At 36.6% G+C, this 14,001-nt stretch overlaps 1 long non-coding RNA gene across 1 annotated transcript; it reads left to right on the top strand.

Annotated features, from left to right (window-relative positions):
* The first annotated feature begins 2,689 nt into the window (after window positions 1-2,689).
* LOC135156823 (uncharacterized) lies at window positions 2,690-13,446 on the top strand. Its single transcript, XR_010295867.1, has 2 exons — window positions 2,690-2,827; window positions 9,636-13,446. It is a non-coding gene; the product is annotated as an uncharacterized LOC135156823 (long non-coding RNA).
* Window positions 13,447-14,001: the final 555 nt, after the last annotated feature.

Below are 14,001 nucleotides of genomic sequence, written 5' to 3' on the forward strand. Positions count from 1 at the left end.
TAATGTCATTCTTGCAAGTGTGTTTAATTGCTTACAATATAATTGTGTGTTATTTACAAAACCTTGATGACAGCGAATGAAGTTTTCAAGGTTGACTTGAACAGTTTGATCATTGACTGACACTCTTGTTAAGCAAATGCTGAGGCGAGTGATAAATCGCTCTACCAAAAATGGATTAAGGAGAGCGGTAGCGAGTGATCACTCTTACTCCCTTTAAAACTGAGTCCCTGTACACTGTTTGTATTAAGGTTGGACATTTTCCAGCCAGGCTTTAATATCTAGAATTCATTTTCCTCGCTTTTACTTTTCGGTACCCTGGCTATATCTTGGACGTTCCCAGAGCCACTCCCAGGTAGTGAAAAAGAAAATTTTGTAAACCCCACAATGCCCATTTTTGCTCATTTTGGGGCATATCTTTTACTGGCTGACCAATGCCCCTGCCAACTTACCCCCACAAAACAAGTCTGAGGTGTAGGGCTATTGTTCTTTATGCTAAAGCTTAAATCTTAATAATTGATTTTTTTTCTTTTTACAACATGGAAATTTGTACCTTCCCAAAAATGTATTGTAAAATCTCAGTCTATATAGATCATAATAATAAAATCGAGAAAAAATGCTTTTATACAGGTTCAGGTATTTCTGAGACGTGCTGTATATTTCATGGAATCTGCTATTGGGAATGTTTACGACAATGCTAGTTAATTTCATCTTGCTGTATGGGGGGCCTTGCTTCACTACGGATTTGGGCCTACTTTGAGACTCTTTTTAAACTTGTCTCTGATATGAAAAAAAAAGGATCGGAGGTGTCTTCCATGCGCATATTCTGGGGAGGCTTTCGGGGCCCACCGGGTAGACAAAAAGAGGGGCGCCAAAAGGGGAAGGAAAGAGAGGAGCGAATAGGGAGAGAAAAAAAGAGGGAAAGAAGAAGAGAAAGAGAAAAAGGGGGAAAGAAAGAGAGAAGAGGAAGAGGAAAGGGGGAGAAAGAAAATAAAAAAAGGAGAAAGAGGAAAAGAGAGAAGAAAAAAAAACTGGGGGAAGAAAGTGGAAAAGGGAAAGAAGAGGGGAAGACAAAGAGAGAGGGAGGAAAGGAAAAAAAAGTAATAAAAGAGCAGGGGCGTGAATTTGAAGTTCTACCTAGGTGGCCGAATTGGTGTTTTACATGGGGGGGGGGGCGCCAAAGTCATGTTTCACATGGAGGGGGCAATGAATTCATGTTCCACCGGGGGCACCAGATTGACCTGAAATAATGGGATGCCAAACTGACCTTAAACTGGGGGGCGCCAAATTGATGTTCGACCTAGGGGGCTCCGAAATGACTTTAAACTTAGGGGGCACCAAATTTGCCAAATTGACCTGAGGAGGCGCCTAACTTATCTTAAACTTTGGGGGGCGCCAAATTGATGTTCGGCCTAGGGGGGCACCGATTTGATGTTTGACCGGAGGCGCCAAATTCATGTTTTACATGTGGGGGTAGGGCGCCAAACTCATGTTTCACATGGAGGGCGAGGGGGCATTTAAATGCTCCATACTTGGGGTAATTGTCTAGAGGGTAAATATCTGAGGGAGGAGGGGCAGTAAAAACATGGGGATAATATTTTCCTTGAAGTAGTTGTCAGAAGGCGATTGCCATTTGAGTTATAGTCATAGAACCCCATGGTCTCATATCATTCGACCTTTTGACCTCTCGATTTGATCTCACTATATCAGGATCATAATTTTACACACACCGCGGACTATGGTGAACCCGTAGACTATCGGACCCGCAGACTGTTGGACCCAAGGACTATCAGGCTGTAACCAATCACGAGTGTGTCAGCTTTATCTTGAGCCTCAGTTTTCTTGAAATAACAAAATTCACTCTCTAATCCTTTATTCCAATCCTCCCACGCCTTACCCATGGTCATCTGATCATGTGTATGGACATACAGTCCTGTCTTCATGTTTCTTGTCTCCGTAATAATCGTAACCTGTTCTGCCATCTTGATAAACACACAGTTCAACGGATAGGACTAAGCGGTACTCACTGCGCACGTTGTAGAGTTTCGGGCCAAACTCCGTCGAGCAAAATCAGTCAAAATGACAAATCATCATCTTTCCCGTAATTCGCAGGGTCACCAATGTAACATCTAACATCTCAGTAGGATCACTCTTCACATAGTCAATCACACGACTAACTTTGCAGACGGTTTCTTTACATTATAACACAGTTCACTTGTATTCTGTTCTCATGTGCAATATAACATTGTACAATCCACATTGTACATGGCACTATTCTCGCTAGTCTAATTCCTAGACACTACACAAATGATCGTTGGGTAATACCACATGTGTGTTGTTGAGGACTAAGGGGATGGGGGTAAAGGTCATCAGGGGTCAAATGATACGAGGTCATGTCCATCCTTTTCAGTTCAAGTTTTTGTTCACCTTGCTCTCATTTCTTTATATCAGTTGTGTTTATAACATAATAAATTGGGTAATATCACACATGTGTTCTTGTGGATAATAAGTTCAAAGGTCGTCTAGGGGTCAAAAGATCATATTATTGCATAATTTATTGATAGTGAAATCAGGCGAGACTCGTGCTTCATTAACTACCTTGTCTCTGGGATGCACTGCAAAGGTGATTTAACTGTAAATTGTGAACAAAAATGTGAAGCATCATTTGTTTTAATTGTAATTTTTAATTGACAGGTGTCCACCTCTCAGCATTCTGGGTCTCACTCTTACAGGCATCAAAGAAGAAAGAGCAGGTCACCAGTCGGGCGTCAATCACTCTCACCTCAATCTCCACATCTTCCTGAGAGAGGACCTCCTTCAAGTCAGCACTGTAAGAAATATTTTTCTTTTCAGCAATTACGACTTTTGTTCTATAAAAAAGCTGTAAAAATTAAATCTATGAAAGTTTCAGAGATCAAGTCCAACTAAGAGTAAAATCAACAAATATGCCCAAATAAATATTCATGAGGTTTCCTGTGCATTTGTACGGAGATGCTTGCAAAGTGTTCACTGTGCCAAACCCCATTTTTTTTTAGAAATCATCATAATTATTATAAATGGGATATTAACACTAAAGCACAAGGAGTTTTGGATACCAGCAAACCAGTCTTGTAGTCGAGTCACCATTGTCCAAGTCAGCATGGTCCGAGTCCGAGTCACCAAATTAAAATGTCATATTTTAATTTGTTTACTCTAAAAGCTTTAAAGTAAACAAATTAAAATACGACATACAAATCAAAATAATGTCATATTTTAATACGTAAACAACAAATTGAAATATGACATTATTTTTATTTGTTGTTTACTTTAAAAGGTTTAAGTAAACAAATTAAAATGTCATATAAGTAAACAACAAATTAAATAATGTCATATTTTAGTTGGTTTACTTTAAACCTTTTAAAATTACTTTGACACCTGAAGAAAGGGAGAGAAAAAAGAAGATGGGGTCTAACGGCCTCGAGACCTCCAAGACTGCAGCAAACCTGACTACATCATTGCCGCGCACCCACTGTCATACACAAGGTGCACCCAATAAAACATAACATATTGAGCTCAGCCCTGCGATCAATCACTAAGCTTTCTGTTACGGTCTTGCCCAAGTGTATTACGTTTTGCATGAAGCATCGGACTCTTGTTATATGTAAATGTCCTACCGAACAAAAGTTACAATGGAAATCTCTTTTTTGTCTCACCTGCATAGCAGAGCAAGAATATACTAGGCAATGCATTTCGCATGGGCTGAGATGTCAATATTGAAATCTTAACCTGCCGTCGTGTATTGAAAGAAGGAGTGGGCTATAAATGGCTGATTATAGGCTTTACTGTGGCAACAGTTTTTTGGCATTCCTTTTAAATTATCTCAAAATGAGATGACAATATTTTTGTCTCGAGTTCAAGAAAAAAGTGTGGCTGGCCAAAATCCAAAATGGCTGCCAAAACCTCCCCAAATCACATTTTTGGCTACAACTACTTTAGTGGATGGTCTTTTTCTCTGGTTTTGGTGTCTATTCATATGTTTTTTGGGGCAGGCAATTTGTTTTTCTAAAAGTTTTTGCAATTAGGTTTTATCATCTTGTGTTTCTTGGATATTAGACAATACCAGTTGAACGGTAGCAAGCAGCTTCATATAGCTATACTGCTTTAATTCCTCTAAATTAGGGTTTACGGATATTTACAAATATATCTTATCAAATAAAAGATGTAATTTTATCCATAGGGGCTATACGGTATGTACTGTATATACTACATATCCATGCATTGGCCATGATATGTCATTTTTTATTTTGGTCTGGCACACTTCTTTTTCTCAGACCCGAAACAAAAAATATTGTCATTTCATGTCGAGATACATTAAAGGAATAAAAAAAAATGACAAAAAATGACCCAAAAAAGCATTTTTGACCCATGTATAGCCCACTCCTATTGAAAGGTTAAGTTTTTTAAATGTCATAACTTACATGTAGAAAGTATGTGGACCTAGTTCATGAAACTAGTACATAAGGGTAATATTACTGAACATCCTGCTTGAGTTTCAGGTTACATGACCAGGGGTCAAAGGTCACTATATAGGGTCAATAAACTTTAGCCATGTTGGGGTATTTGTTTAATTGCCGTCATAACTTTGAAAGTTTATGGATCTTGTAAATTAAACTTAGACATAAGAGCGATCAAGTATCACCAAACATCCTGTGTGATTTTAAAGTTACATGACCAAGGTAAAATGTCATTTAGGGTCAATGAACTTAGATTATGTTGGGGGAATGAAAATGAAAATGAACCAAGGTTAAGTTTTTGAAATGTCATAACTTAGAAAGTATATTGAGCTCATTCATAAAACTTGGGCATAAGAGTAATCAAGAATCAGTGAACATCCTGCGTGAGTTTCAGGTCATATGACCAAGGTCAAGGAACTTTGGTCATGTTGAGGTTTAGGTTAATCAATTATCACCGATCATCTTAGGTCACATGATCAATGTCATTTATGGTCAATGAACGTAGTATTTTATTATCATATGAATGGTGGTTTTTGTCTCACCTGCATAGCAGAGTGAGACTATAGGCGCCGCTTTTCCGACGGCGACGGCGGCGGCGACGGCGACGGCGGCGTCAACACCAAATCTTAACCTGAGGTTAAGTTTTTGAAATGACAGCATAACTTAGAAAGTATATGGACCTAGTTCATGAAACTTGGCCATAAGGTTAATCAAGTATTACTGAACATCCTGCCTGAGTTTCATGTCACATGACCAAGGTCAAAGGTCATTTAGGGTCAATGAACTTAGACCATGTTGGGGGAATCAACATCAAAATCTTAACCTAAGGTTAAGTTTTTGAAATGCCATCATAACTTAGAAAATATATGGACCTAGTTCATGAAACTTACACATAAGGTTAATCAAGTATCACTGAACATCCTGCATGAGTTTCACGTCACATGACCAAGGTCAAAGGTCATTTAGGGTCAATGAACTTTGGCCGAATTGGGGGTATCTGTTGAATTACCATCATAACTTTGAAAGTTTATGGATCTGATTCATGAAACTTGGACATAATAGTAATCAAGTATTACTGAACATCCTGTGCAAGTTTCAGGTCACATGATCAAGGTCAAAGGTCATTTAGGGTCAATGAACTTTGGCCAAATTGGGGTATTTGTTGAATTACAGCCATAAATTTGAAAGTGTGTTGGTCTAGTTCATAAAACTTGGACATAAGAGTAATCAAGTATCACTGAACATCCTGTGCGAGTTTCAGGTCACATGATCAAGGTCAAAGGTCATGTAAGGTCAAAGAACTTTGGCCACGTTGGGGGTATTTGTTGAATTGCCATCATATCTCTATAAGTGTATTGGTCTAGTTCATAAAACGTGGAAATACGAGTAACCAAGTATCACTGAACATCTTGTGCGAGTTATAGTAGTTTTCAAAATCAGCACTGCTGCTATATTGAATCGCGTGATGCAGGTGAGACGGCCAGAGGCATTCCACTTGTTTTAATAATTATTCTATAGTCATTTTCAAAGTCGGCACTGCTGCTACAAGTGTATATTAAATGGCGTAATGCAGACAAGACTGTCAGAAGCATTCCACTTTTTCTCCATTCCATCTGTGTATTCATTCATAGACATACAATGATCTTGATCAGTGTTGAAATGAAGCTTACATTCATGTCAAGTTTGCCGAACAAGTTAGACATGAAATGATGAATGGGTTTTTTTATGCTACTGCAGTTTCACTGGCACTCACACTGTGCTTCACTCACCATCTTTAGAACAGATCAAAGTGAGTATATGGGACTGAAGTTTATTGAATGATGCCATCGTAATTGATGGGCATACTCCTCTTGCACACAAATGTTTAGGGTGACAATTGCAATGAGTTGGATTATTAAATTGAAATTTTTTTCATGTTCACAAATTTTTTATGGAACAGGTGAAAATTAGATGAGTTTCTAAACTATTTCATTTCAATTTTTACTAGAAAGTTCTATGACATTTCTACCCTATTTTTGCTCGAATAATAAAATGAAAAGCATGGACAGTTCACTTTAGAGCGATTTCAAAGTCATTACAATATGAAAACTGGCCGATAATGGTACTGCTCCACTACACCTGTGTTTAAACATAATATGTAAACATAATATGAACACAATATGCACTTTTCAAACAATATACATTATCTCACTCAATTATATATTTATCTCGTTAGTAGGATATATATACCCAGTAAATTTCTACTTATCAAGGTTTATGCAAGCCTTAAAAATCTGGAAAAGGCTTGTTTGATATTTCTAATGTCTATTATTCTGAAATGCGCATTGTTTATCTCAAAACTTTCATCTGATTTGTTAATCCAAGGGCCCGTTATTGCAAAGATTCAATAGTCTAAAATTATAAGGTTAATAAGTACAAAGATATCAAACCTTCCTTCAATTTGACTTTCAAACCTTCGTGATAATTAACCATATTTTGTTTTCTAATGAACAAACCTCGGATTAAAAAAACATTTGAATTGAATTTTTTCAATATCAAACCTTGGAGTATTTGTAGGCACAGTTCTTTTGTTTTTAGGGTCAATGAATTTTGATAATGTTTGGGGTATTTGTGGAATTATAACTTATGGATCTAGTTCATGAAACTTGGACATTAGAATAACCATGTATCTCTGATACATACATCCTGCGTGCATTTCAGGTCACATGACCAAGATCAAAGGTCATTTAAGGTCAATGAACTTGGGCCGTGTTGGGGGTGTTTGTTGAATTGGCATCATAACTTAAACATTTTATGGATCTACACATGTAGTTCATGAAACATAGACATAAGGGTAATCAAGTACAGTGTATGAATGATTGTTTTTGCATATGTCTTAGGTCACATGATCATGGTCAAAGGTCATGTTGGGTCAATGGACATGGTATTTTATTATCATATGGCTGTTTTCTTTTGTGAATGATTATTCAATAGCTGTTTTCAAAGTCAGCACTGTTGCCATATTGAATTGTTTAATGCAGGCTAGACCGCCAGAGGCATTCCACTTGTTAAATTATTAAGTTTCCTATGATTTATAAGTAGTAATTTCTTGAAAATATGTATTCTGTTAGAAATACAGTGAAAATCAAGTAGTCATCCATTGATAACTCCAAAACTGTATGGCTTTAACTCCAAAACTGTATGGCTTTAACAAATATAGCAAATTGCATCATTTAAAAAAAGAAAGTTTTAAAAAATTTCAAATGTTTTAAAACAATAAACTTTTTTTTTTTTTGGGGGGGGGTAAATAAAAAACAGTTCTTATTATATCCCTGTTTGATACTTTTGAATAATAATCTGTAATTGAAATTTTTGGGCAGGTCCAAGCTATTGTCCCCTCTGAAGCCAAAATTAAATCTTTGCCTAAATCTTAACATATTGTATGTCATTTTATTTTTTGCCCTATATTTTTTTCTTCTGAAAACGTAAAGTTAATGAATGCCAAGGTCGCAATTCCAAGAAATCATTAATTAGCGTGACGTACTGGACATCACATTTTTTGATCTGCAGATAATGCAAATTATATATTTGAAAATATTTCTGTGGGGACTTGTAGTGCTAAGTTAATGCAAACATTTGAGAAAAAAATGATTTTGAAAATTAATTAAGTTAATTATCTGGTGTCCAACAGGCAATGTCCCGTACGTCACAATTTAGCATATGTTTTTTTAGATTCTAATCAAGGAAAAGTTGAACAGTTTTCTTCACACTTTGGAGAGTTCTAATTTATATTACTATACATCCAAAAATTAAAGTGAATTTACTGAATCAATTACATGTTTGATTATATCAGCTATTAAGCTTTGTGACGTACGGGACACACTATACTTTATACATAGGATTTCTATGTAATTCTAATTAGGGTTATTTTTCAATTAGGAGCAAAGATAAAGTAAATTGAGATAAATGATATTATTTCAGTGGTTGAATATCGGTAAAAGGCTGATAATAAAGTTATGATTTGTAATAAATAACAAGGGTGCATATATTAGCATATTTGTAAACATATGTTATTAATTAAATATATCATAATTATAAGGTCATAAAGTTTTTTTGTGTTTTGTTTAATCATATACTATAATAGAAATATATATCAATCATATTACTCCATGTAAAACTTACTTACTTTGGTTTACCTCCAGTTAATTATAAGTTTTGATGAAATTTCACTTTCCCCTTTCGTTTAACACATGGACTTATTTGCAAGACATCTTATATAATATTCATAAGGTCGTAAAGTGTTTGCTATGTTTTGTTTCAGTGTATGCTATTAAAGAAATATATATCAATCATGATAATCCATGTAAAACTTAACTTACTTTGAGTTTACATCAAGTTAATTATAAATTTTGATGAAATTTCACTTTCCCCATTCGTTTTACACATGGACAATGTCCTGTACATCATATGTCCCGTACGTCACAGCTATTTTGAGCTATTACATAATAACAATGAGTTCTTTCATTTCATTCATGGCTAATGAAACTTGATAAGATACAAGATGAAAACATGATAATGAGAGATTTCCAGCTTATTCCAATTCACAGAGTTTTAATGACAAAAACTTTTTTTCAAAAAATCAGCTTTTGTCTGGTCCCGTACGTCACAGCGCATATTAATTAAAATATTAAATCGTTAATGGAATTGTAGATCACTAAATTTTTTATTGAATAAAGAGGGCACAACTAGCCTTCCAAAATCCATAAAAGATTCTCTGTTGTGCATTTATTTTTTATGTTACACAACTTTAAAGTCTCTAAATGTCCCGTACATCACAAGTCAAATAGCTTGGACCTGCCCTTTATTGCTCCTAATCATTTGATGTGTTTGATTCTCCAGGACCTGACTGAAGGAAACAACTGTTATGCCTGTATATGAATTATCTTCTCTGTGAGAACTCACATGTATAGAATGAAAATAATATTTGAATACCGGTAGTAAAAATTGATTTATGAAATGAAAATTGATTAAATGGTCAAAATTTCTTGAATATCTGCCAGTGAAAAGATGATGAACCGTTCTGTCAAAACATTGTGATCTGGAAGAATATTGATTATCAGCTCATTCTAATTATTTTTATTTTATTGTTTTCAATCACATTTCCAGGGTCACATTTTATGGATTCCCTCAACCAACTGAAAGATCAGAAAGTTGCTCAACTTGCTACAGGGACTACAGATAACACCAGCATTCACTTTACACTGCATTAGTAGAACAAATTGTGAATCTGAATAGTACTAGATGCTCAAAAGTAAAATAAACATATTAAACAAATATATCAGGCTTTGAGAAAGTATAATGGAATTATTTATCCGAGGTTGGTCTGGCAATTACTATTTTTCCCGAGGGGCGAAGCCCTGAGGGAAATATAGTAGTTTTGCCAGTCCAACCGAGGATTAATAATTTCCACTATGGTTTCAAATGAAACGCCTGAAATATTTGTTTTATATCCTACTTTTAATAATTTGTAACCAAAATCTATGCTCTGAGCTTGCAAAGTCGGGTTACTTGCGTTGAATTACCTACTCTTCTCCAAGCCACCGCGCTCAGCGGAACGCAGATTAGTGCCTGCGCCGACGCATCACGGGACTTGCCCGGGAGAGAGAACTCGCTGGCCGGTGTGCCCGAGAGTTTAGCTAAATATCCAGTTTTCTGAAATAATGACGTCAGAATATTGGTATAGCAAAAAATATATTGAGGTCTGACGTCACACAACATCATAGTTGAAATATATTTGGTCACATGATGCTATTTGAACCAATCATAACTTTAAAAGTTTATGGAACTAGTTCGTGAAACTTACACATACAAGTAATCAAGTATCAGAGAACATCCTGCCTTAGTTTCAGGTCACAGAACCTAGGTCAAAGGTCATTTAATGTCAATGAACTCTGGCCATATTAGAGGTATTTGTTGAATTGCCATCATAACTTTGAAAGTTTATGTATACAGTTCATGAAATGTGGACAGAAGGGTAATCAGGTATCACTGATCAACTCTGCACTAGTCTTAGGTCACATGATCAAGGTCAAATGTCAATTAGAGTCAATGAACATAATTTTGTTATCATATGAATGGTGTTTATTATGGATAATTATTTAATAGTTGATTTCAAGTCAGCACTGCTGCTTTATTGTTTCGCCCACCAGAGGTGAAGGCGAGACTTAGGGATCCAAATGTCGTCCGTCCGTCACAAACCCTATGACACATAACTCCACAACCGTAACATGACGAAGAACTTCCATTTGAGAACACTATACCCCAGTTTCCCTTCTCATCTATTCTCTTCTCCAAGTACGACAAACCCTAACTGCCCCAAGCAAGCAATTTAAGTATCAAAACACCTGTTTCTTGACGTCGGTCCGAAGATAACACAACAGCCCGGCATATACAGTCACAGCAGGGGGCCACACACGATGGGACGCATGCGCAGCGCTGAGCTCGGTTTTTGCAATTACATGCCGTCATTTTTATTCGCTTATTTCGAGGTCTATTTTCTTCGTTCGAAATTGAAAATGGACTAACATTGGATTACTGAATACAATATGCCTTTGAAAACGTGATTAGATATCGAATACAATAATTTCATTCCGAAGGTCGTACTACAGGCAGAGAAGTCTTTATAGCACAGCTGTTGTTTATCTTTTGGTCCTTTGCTCAACGCTCATATACTGGCCTGTTGAGGTGAAATTGAGACAGCGGGATTACCCCTGGATTACCTGGCCAAGCGCGGTTGATAAGGGCTTGGAAATGATATTTGGGAGATCCAAATGAAAAATGGGGTATAACACCGCAGTTTGCAATCTGAACTGCGGTCTTTCTCCAAACGGGGGTTTGACGTAATGAGTCGCTTTTCAACCAAACTTGGATGGTAGATGGACTTGGGGAACCTGCATGTTATGCTCCAGCGGAGGTCATTTTCAGGTCAACGTTAAAGTTTACATGCAAGACTCTCTTATGACACCTAACTCCGCAACCGTACATGTAAGTCACTTTTCAACCAAACTTGGATGGTAGATGGACTTGGGGGACCTGCATGTTATGCTGCAGTCAGAGGTCACATTGTAAGGTCAAAGGTCATTTTCAGGTCAACATTAAAGTTTACGTGCAAGACTCTCTTATGACACCCAACTCCGCAACCGTAATTCACTTTTCAACCAAACTTAGATGGTAGATGGACTTGGGGGACCTGCATGTTATGCTGCAGTCAGAGGTCACATGATAAGGTCAAAGGTCATTTTCAGGTCAACGTTAAAGTTTACATGCAAGACTCTCTTATGACACCCAACTCCGCAACCGTAAGTCACTTTTCAACCAAACTTGGTTGGTAGATGGAATTGGGGAACCTGCATGTTATGCTGCAGTCGGAGGTCACATTGTAAGGTCAAAGGTCATTTTCAGGTCAACTTTAAAGTTTGCATGCAAGACTCTCTTATGACACCTAACTCCGCAACCGTAAGTCACTTTAAAAAAAAACTTGGCTGGAAGATGGAATTGGGGAACCTGCATGTTATGCTGCAGTCGGAGGTCACATGGTAAGGTCAAAGGTCATTTTCAGGTCAATCTTAAAGTTTACATGCAAGACTCTCTTATGACACCTAACTCCGCAACCGTAATTCACTTTTCAACCAAACTTGGATGGTAGATGGACTTGGGGGACCTGCATGTTATGCTGCAGTCAGAGGTCACATGGTAAGGTCAAAGGTCATTTTCAGGTCAACATTAAAGATTACGTGCAAGGCTCTTATGACAAGTGTTGTTCCATCCCAGTAATCTTACAATGAAGTTTCGATAGAATTCTGTTGCGTGCCCTCGCAAATCACAATATTTCTGGTTATTTTTATCAGTGGGCGAGACACAAAATCGCTTTTGCCTTGTTATAGTTGTAAAGAGAGATTCCTGAGATTTTGGTCTTTGATTTGTTTTGGTTTAGCCTGAATATCAAAGTGGTCTCAAATTTATGTGACATACTGTATTTATTTTGTTATATGCTCATGTATTCCATTCAAGTTTGAAATCAGATGACATTTCTCTACAATGCTATCTATCCACATGGATTTTATGCAATATTTTTGCAAAACAGTATTATACATGTATTTCTACTTTTTCACAGAATGAACTTTGTCTCATTTATTATTGAAATTTGAATTAGATATGATGCAAAAGGTGTACTTAGCACAGTATTTTATTTTCTATTTTGAATAGAGGTCCTGTAGTATATATACGTAAAATTAATACTTGCAATCAATTATAAATTTATACTGAAAATATAAGTACATTGTTTGCCATTGATTGGTATTTACAGTCAGTTGTGTGATATCTGATAGACCCCAGATTTTAACCTATTGTCAAGTAGATCTTGAAAGGCAGACTTATTTTCCATCCCCTCAAATTGGCTGATCTGGCAATCATCAGCACACTCATCACCGACACCGACAATGTAATTGTTTAAAAATTATTCAAATTTATTTTAATTGATCAATTGTCTACTTTATACACACACTCAAAATAGTGCTTCAGAATCTTTAATCTAACCTCCATTTTCTTCAAAACTCTAATTTATGGACTTTCTAAAGTTACGTTTGTTAGCATCATGATCTGCTCATTCTCTGCCCATGAATGAACAGATAATCAGCTATAAGTTTCAGTTGATTTTTCTTGTGATCTGCACTTTAACTGGAGATCTGTTTTACTTTTTAAGGTAATTAGCAGAAAATAGTCCATGAACCCAATTTTAAGTGCCTCTGAAGTTCTTTAGGATACTTTACTCTGCATTGTGGCAAAGTATGACAAATATTACCCTGAATTTGAATAATTGGGAGAGTGGTTTAGAATTTTTCTCATCTTTGATGTTCTTAAAGGCACATTTGCTCAAATAAAAGTGTTGATAGTTTGAAAACAAGCACATGAACCCCCATTTTTAATGCTTACGCCTCGTTAGTATTCATTCCTCTTCAACTCTGCTAGTTTTTGGTGAAAGTGTCATGGGTTTTTAATTAGCGGTAGAGGTGAGAAAAAAGAATGGACCCCGAGGATAAAAGAGTATTGAGTTTGTCAAGAAGGGGACAAGGTGTAGTAAGACTAGGGAGAGACAAGGTGTGGGTGGGTTGTTAGCTGCTGTGGACAAGTGGGAGGTGCGTGTGGATTACGAACCCGCCCGCGAAGCGAGTGTTTATAATAAGCCCTGGCCACTGGGGGATGTGAACAGCAATCAAACGACCGAAACATCTGCGGAATTTAAGATCTTTTTGTATCTTATACTACATACATGGCGCATTTCCCAAAGCGCTTTTTACAATGAAATAATTATAATTAAAAGGAATTACATAATGCTAAAACTATAATGCTGAAAGTGTGAAAGAGATGGGTTTTTAATGCCTGTCAGTAAATTACTATTGATGGAGACTGTAAAATTAGTGGCAAATTGTTCCAATATTTTGAAGCTGACACAGCAAACCATGTGCCTAATGTA

The sequence above is a fragment of the Lytechinus pictus genome, chromosome 15 (assembly GCF_037042905.1).
Source record: "Lytechinus pictus isolate F3 Inbred chromosome 15, Lp3.0, whole genome shotgun sequence".
Lineage (NCBI taxonomy): Eukaryota > Metazoa > Echinodermata > Echinoidea > Temnopleuroida > Toxopneustidae > Lytechinus > Lytechinus pictus.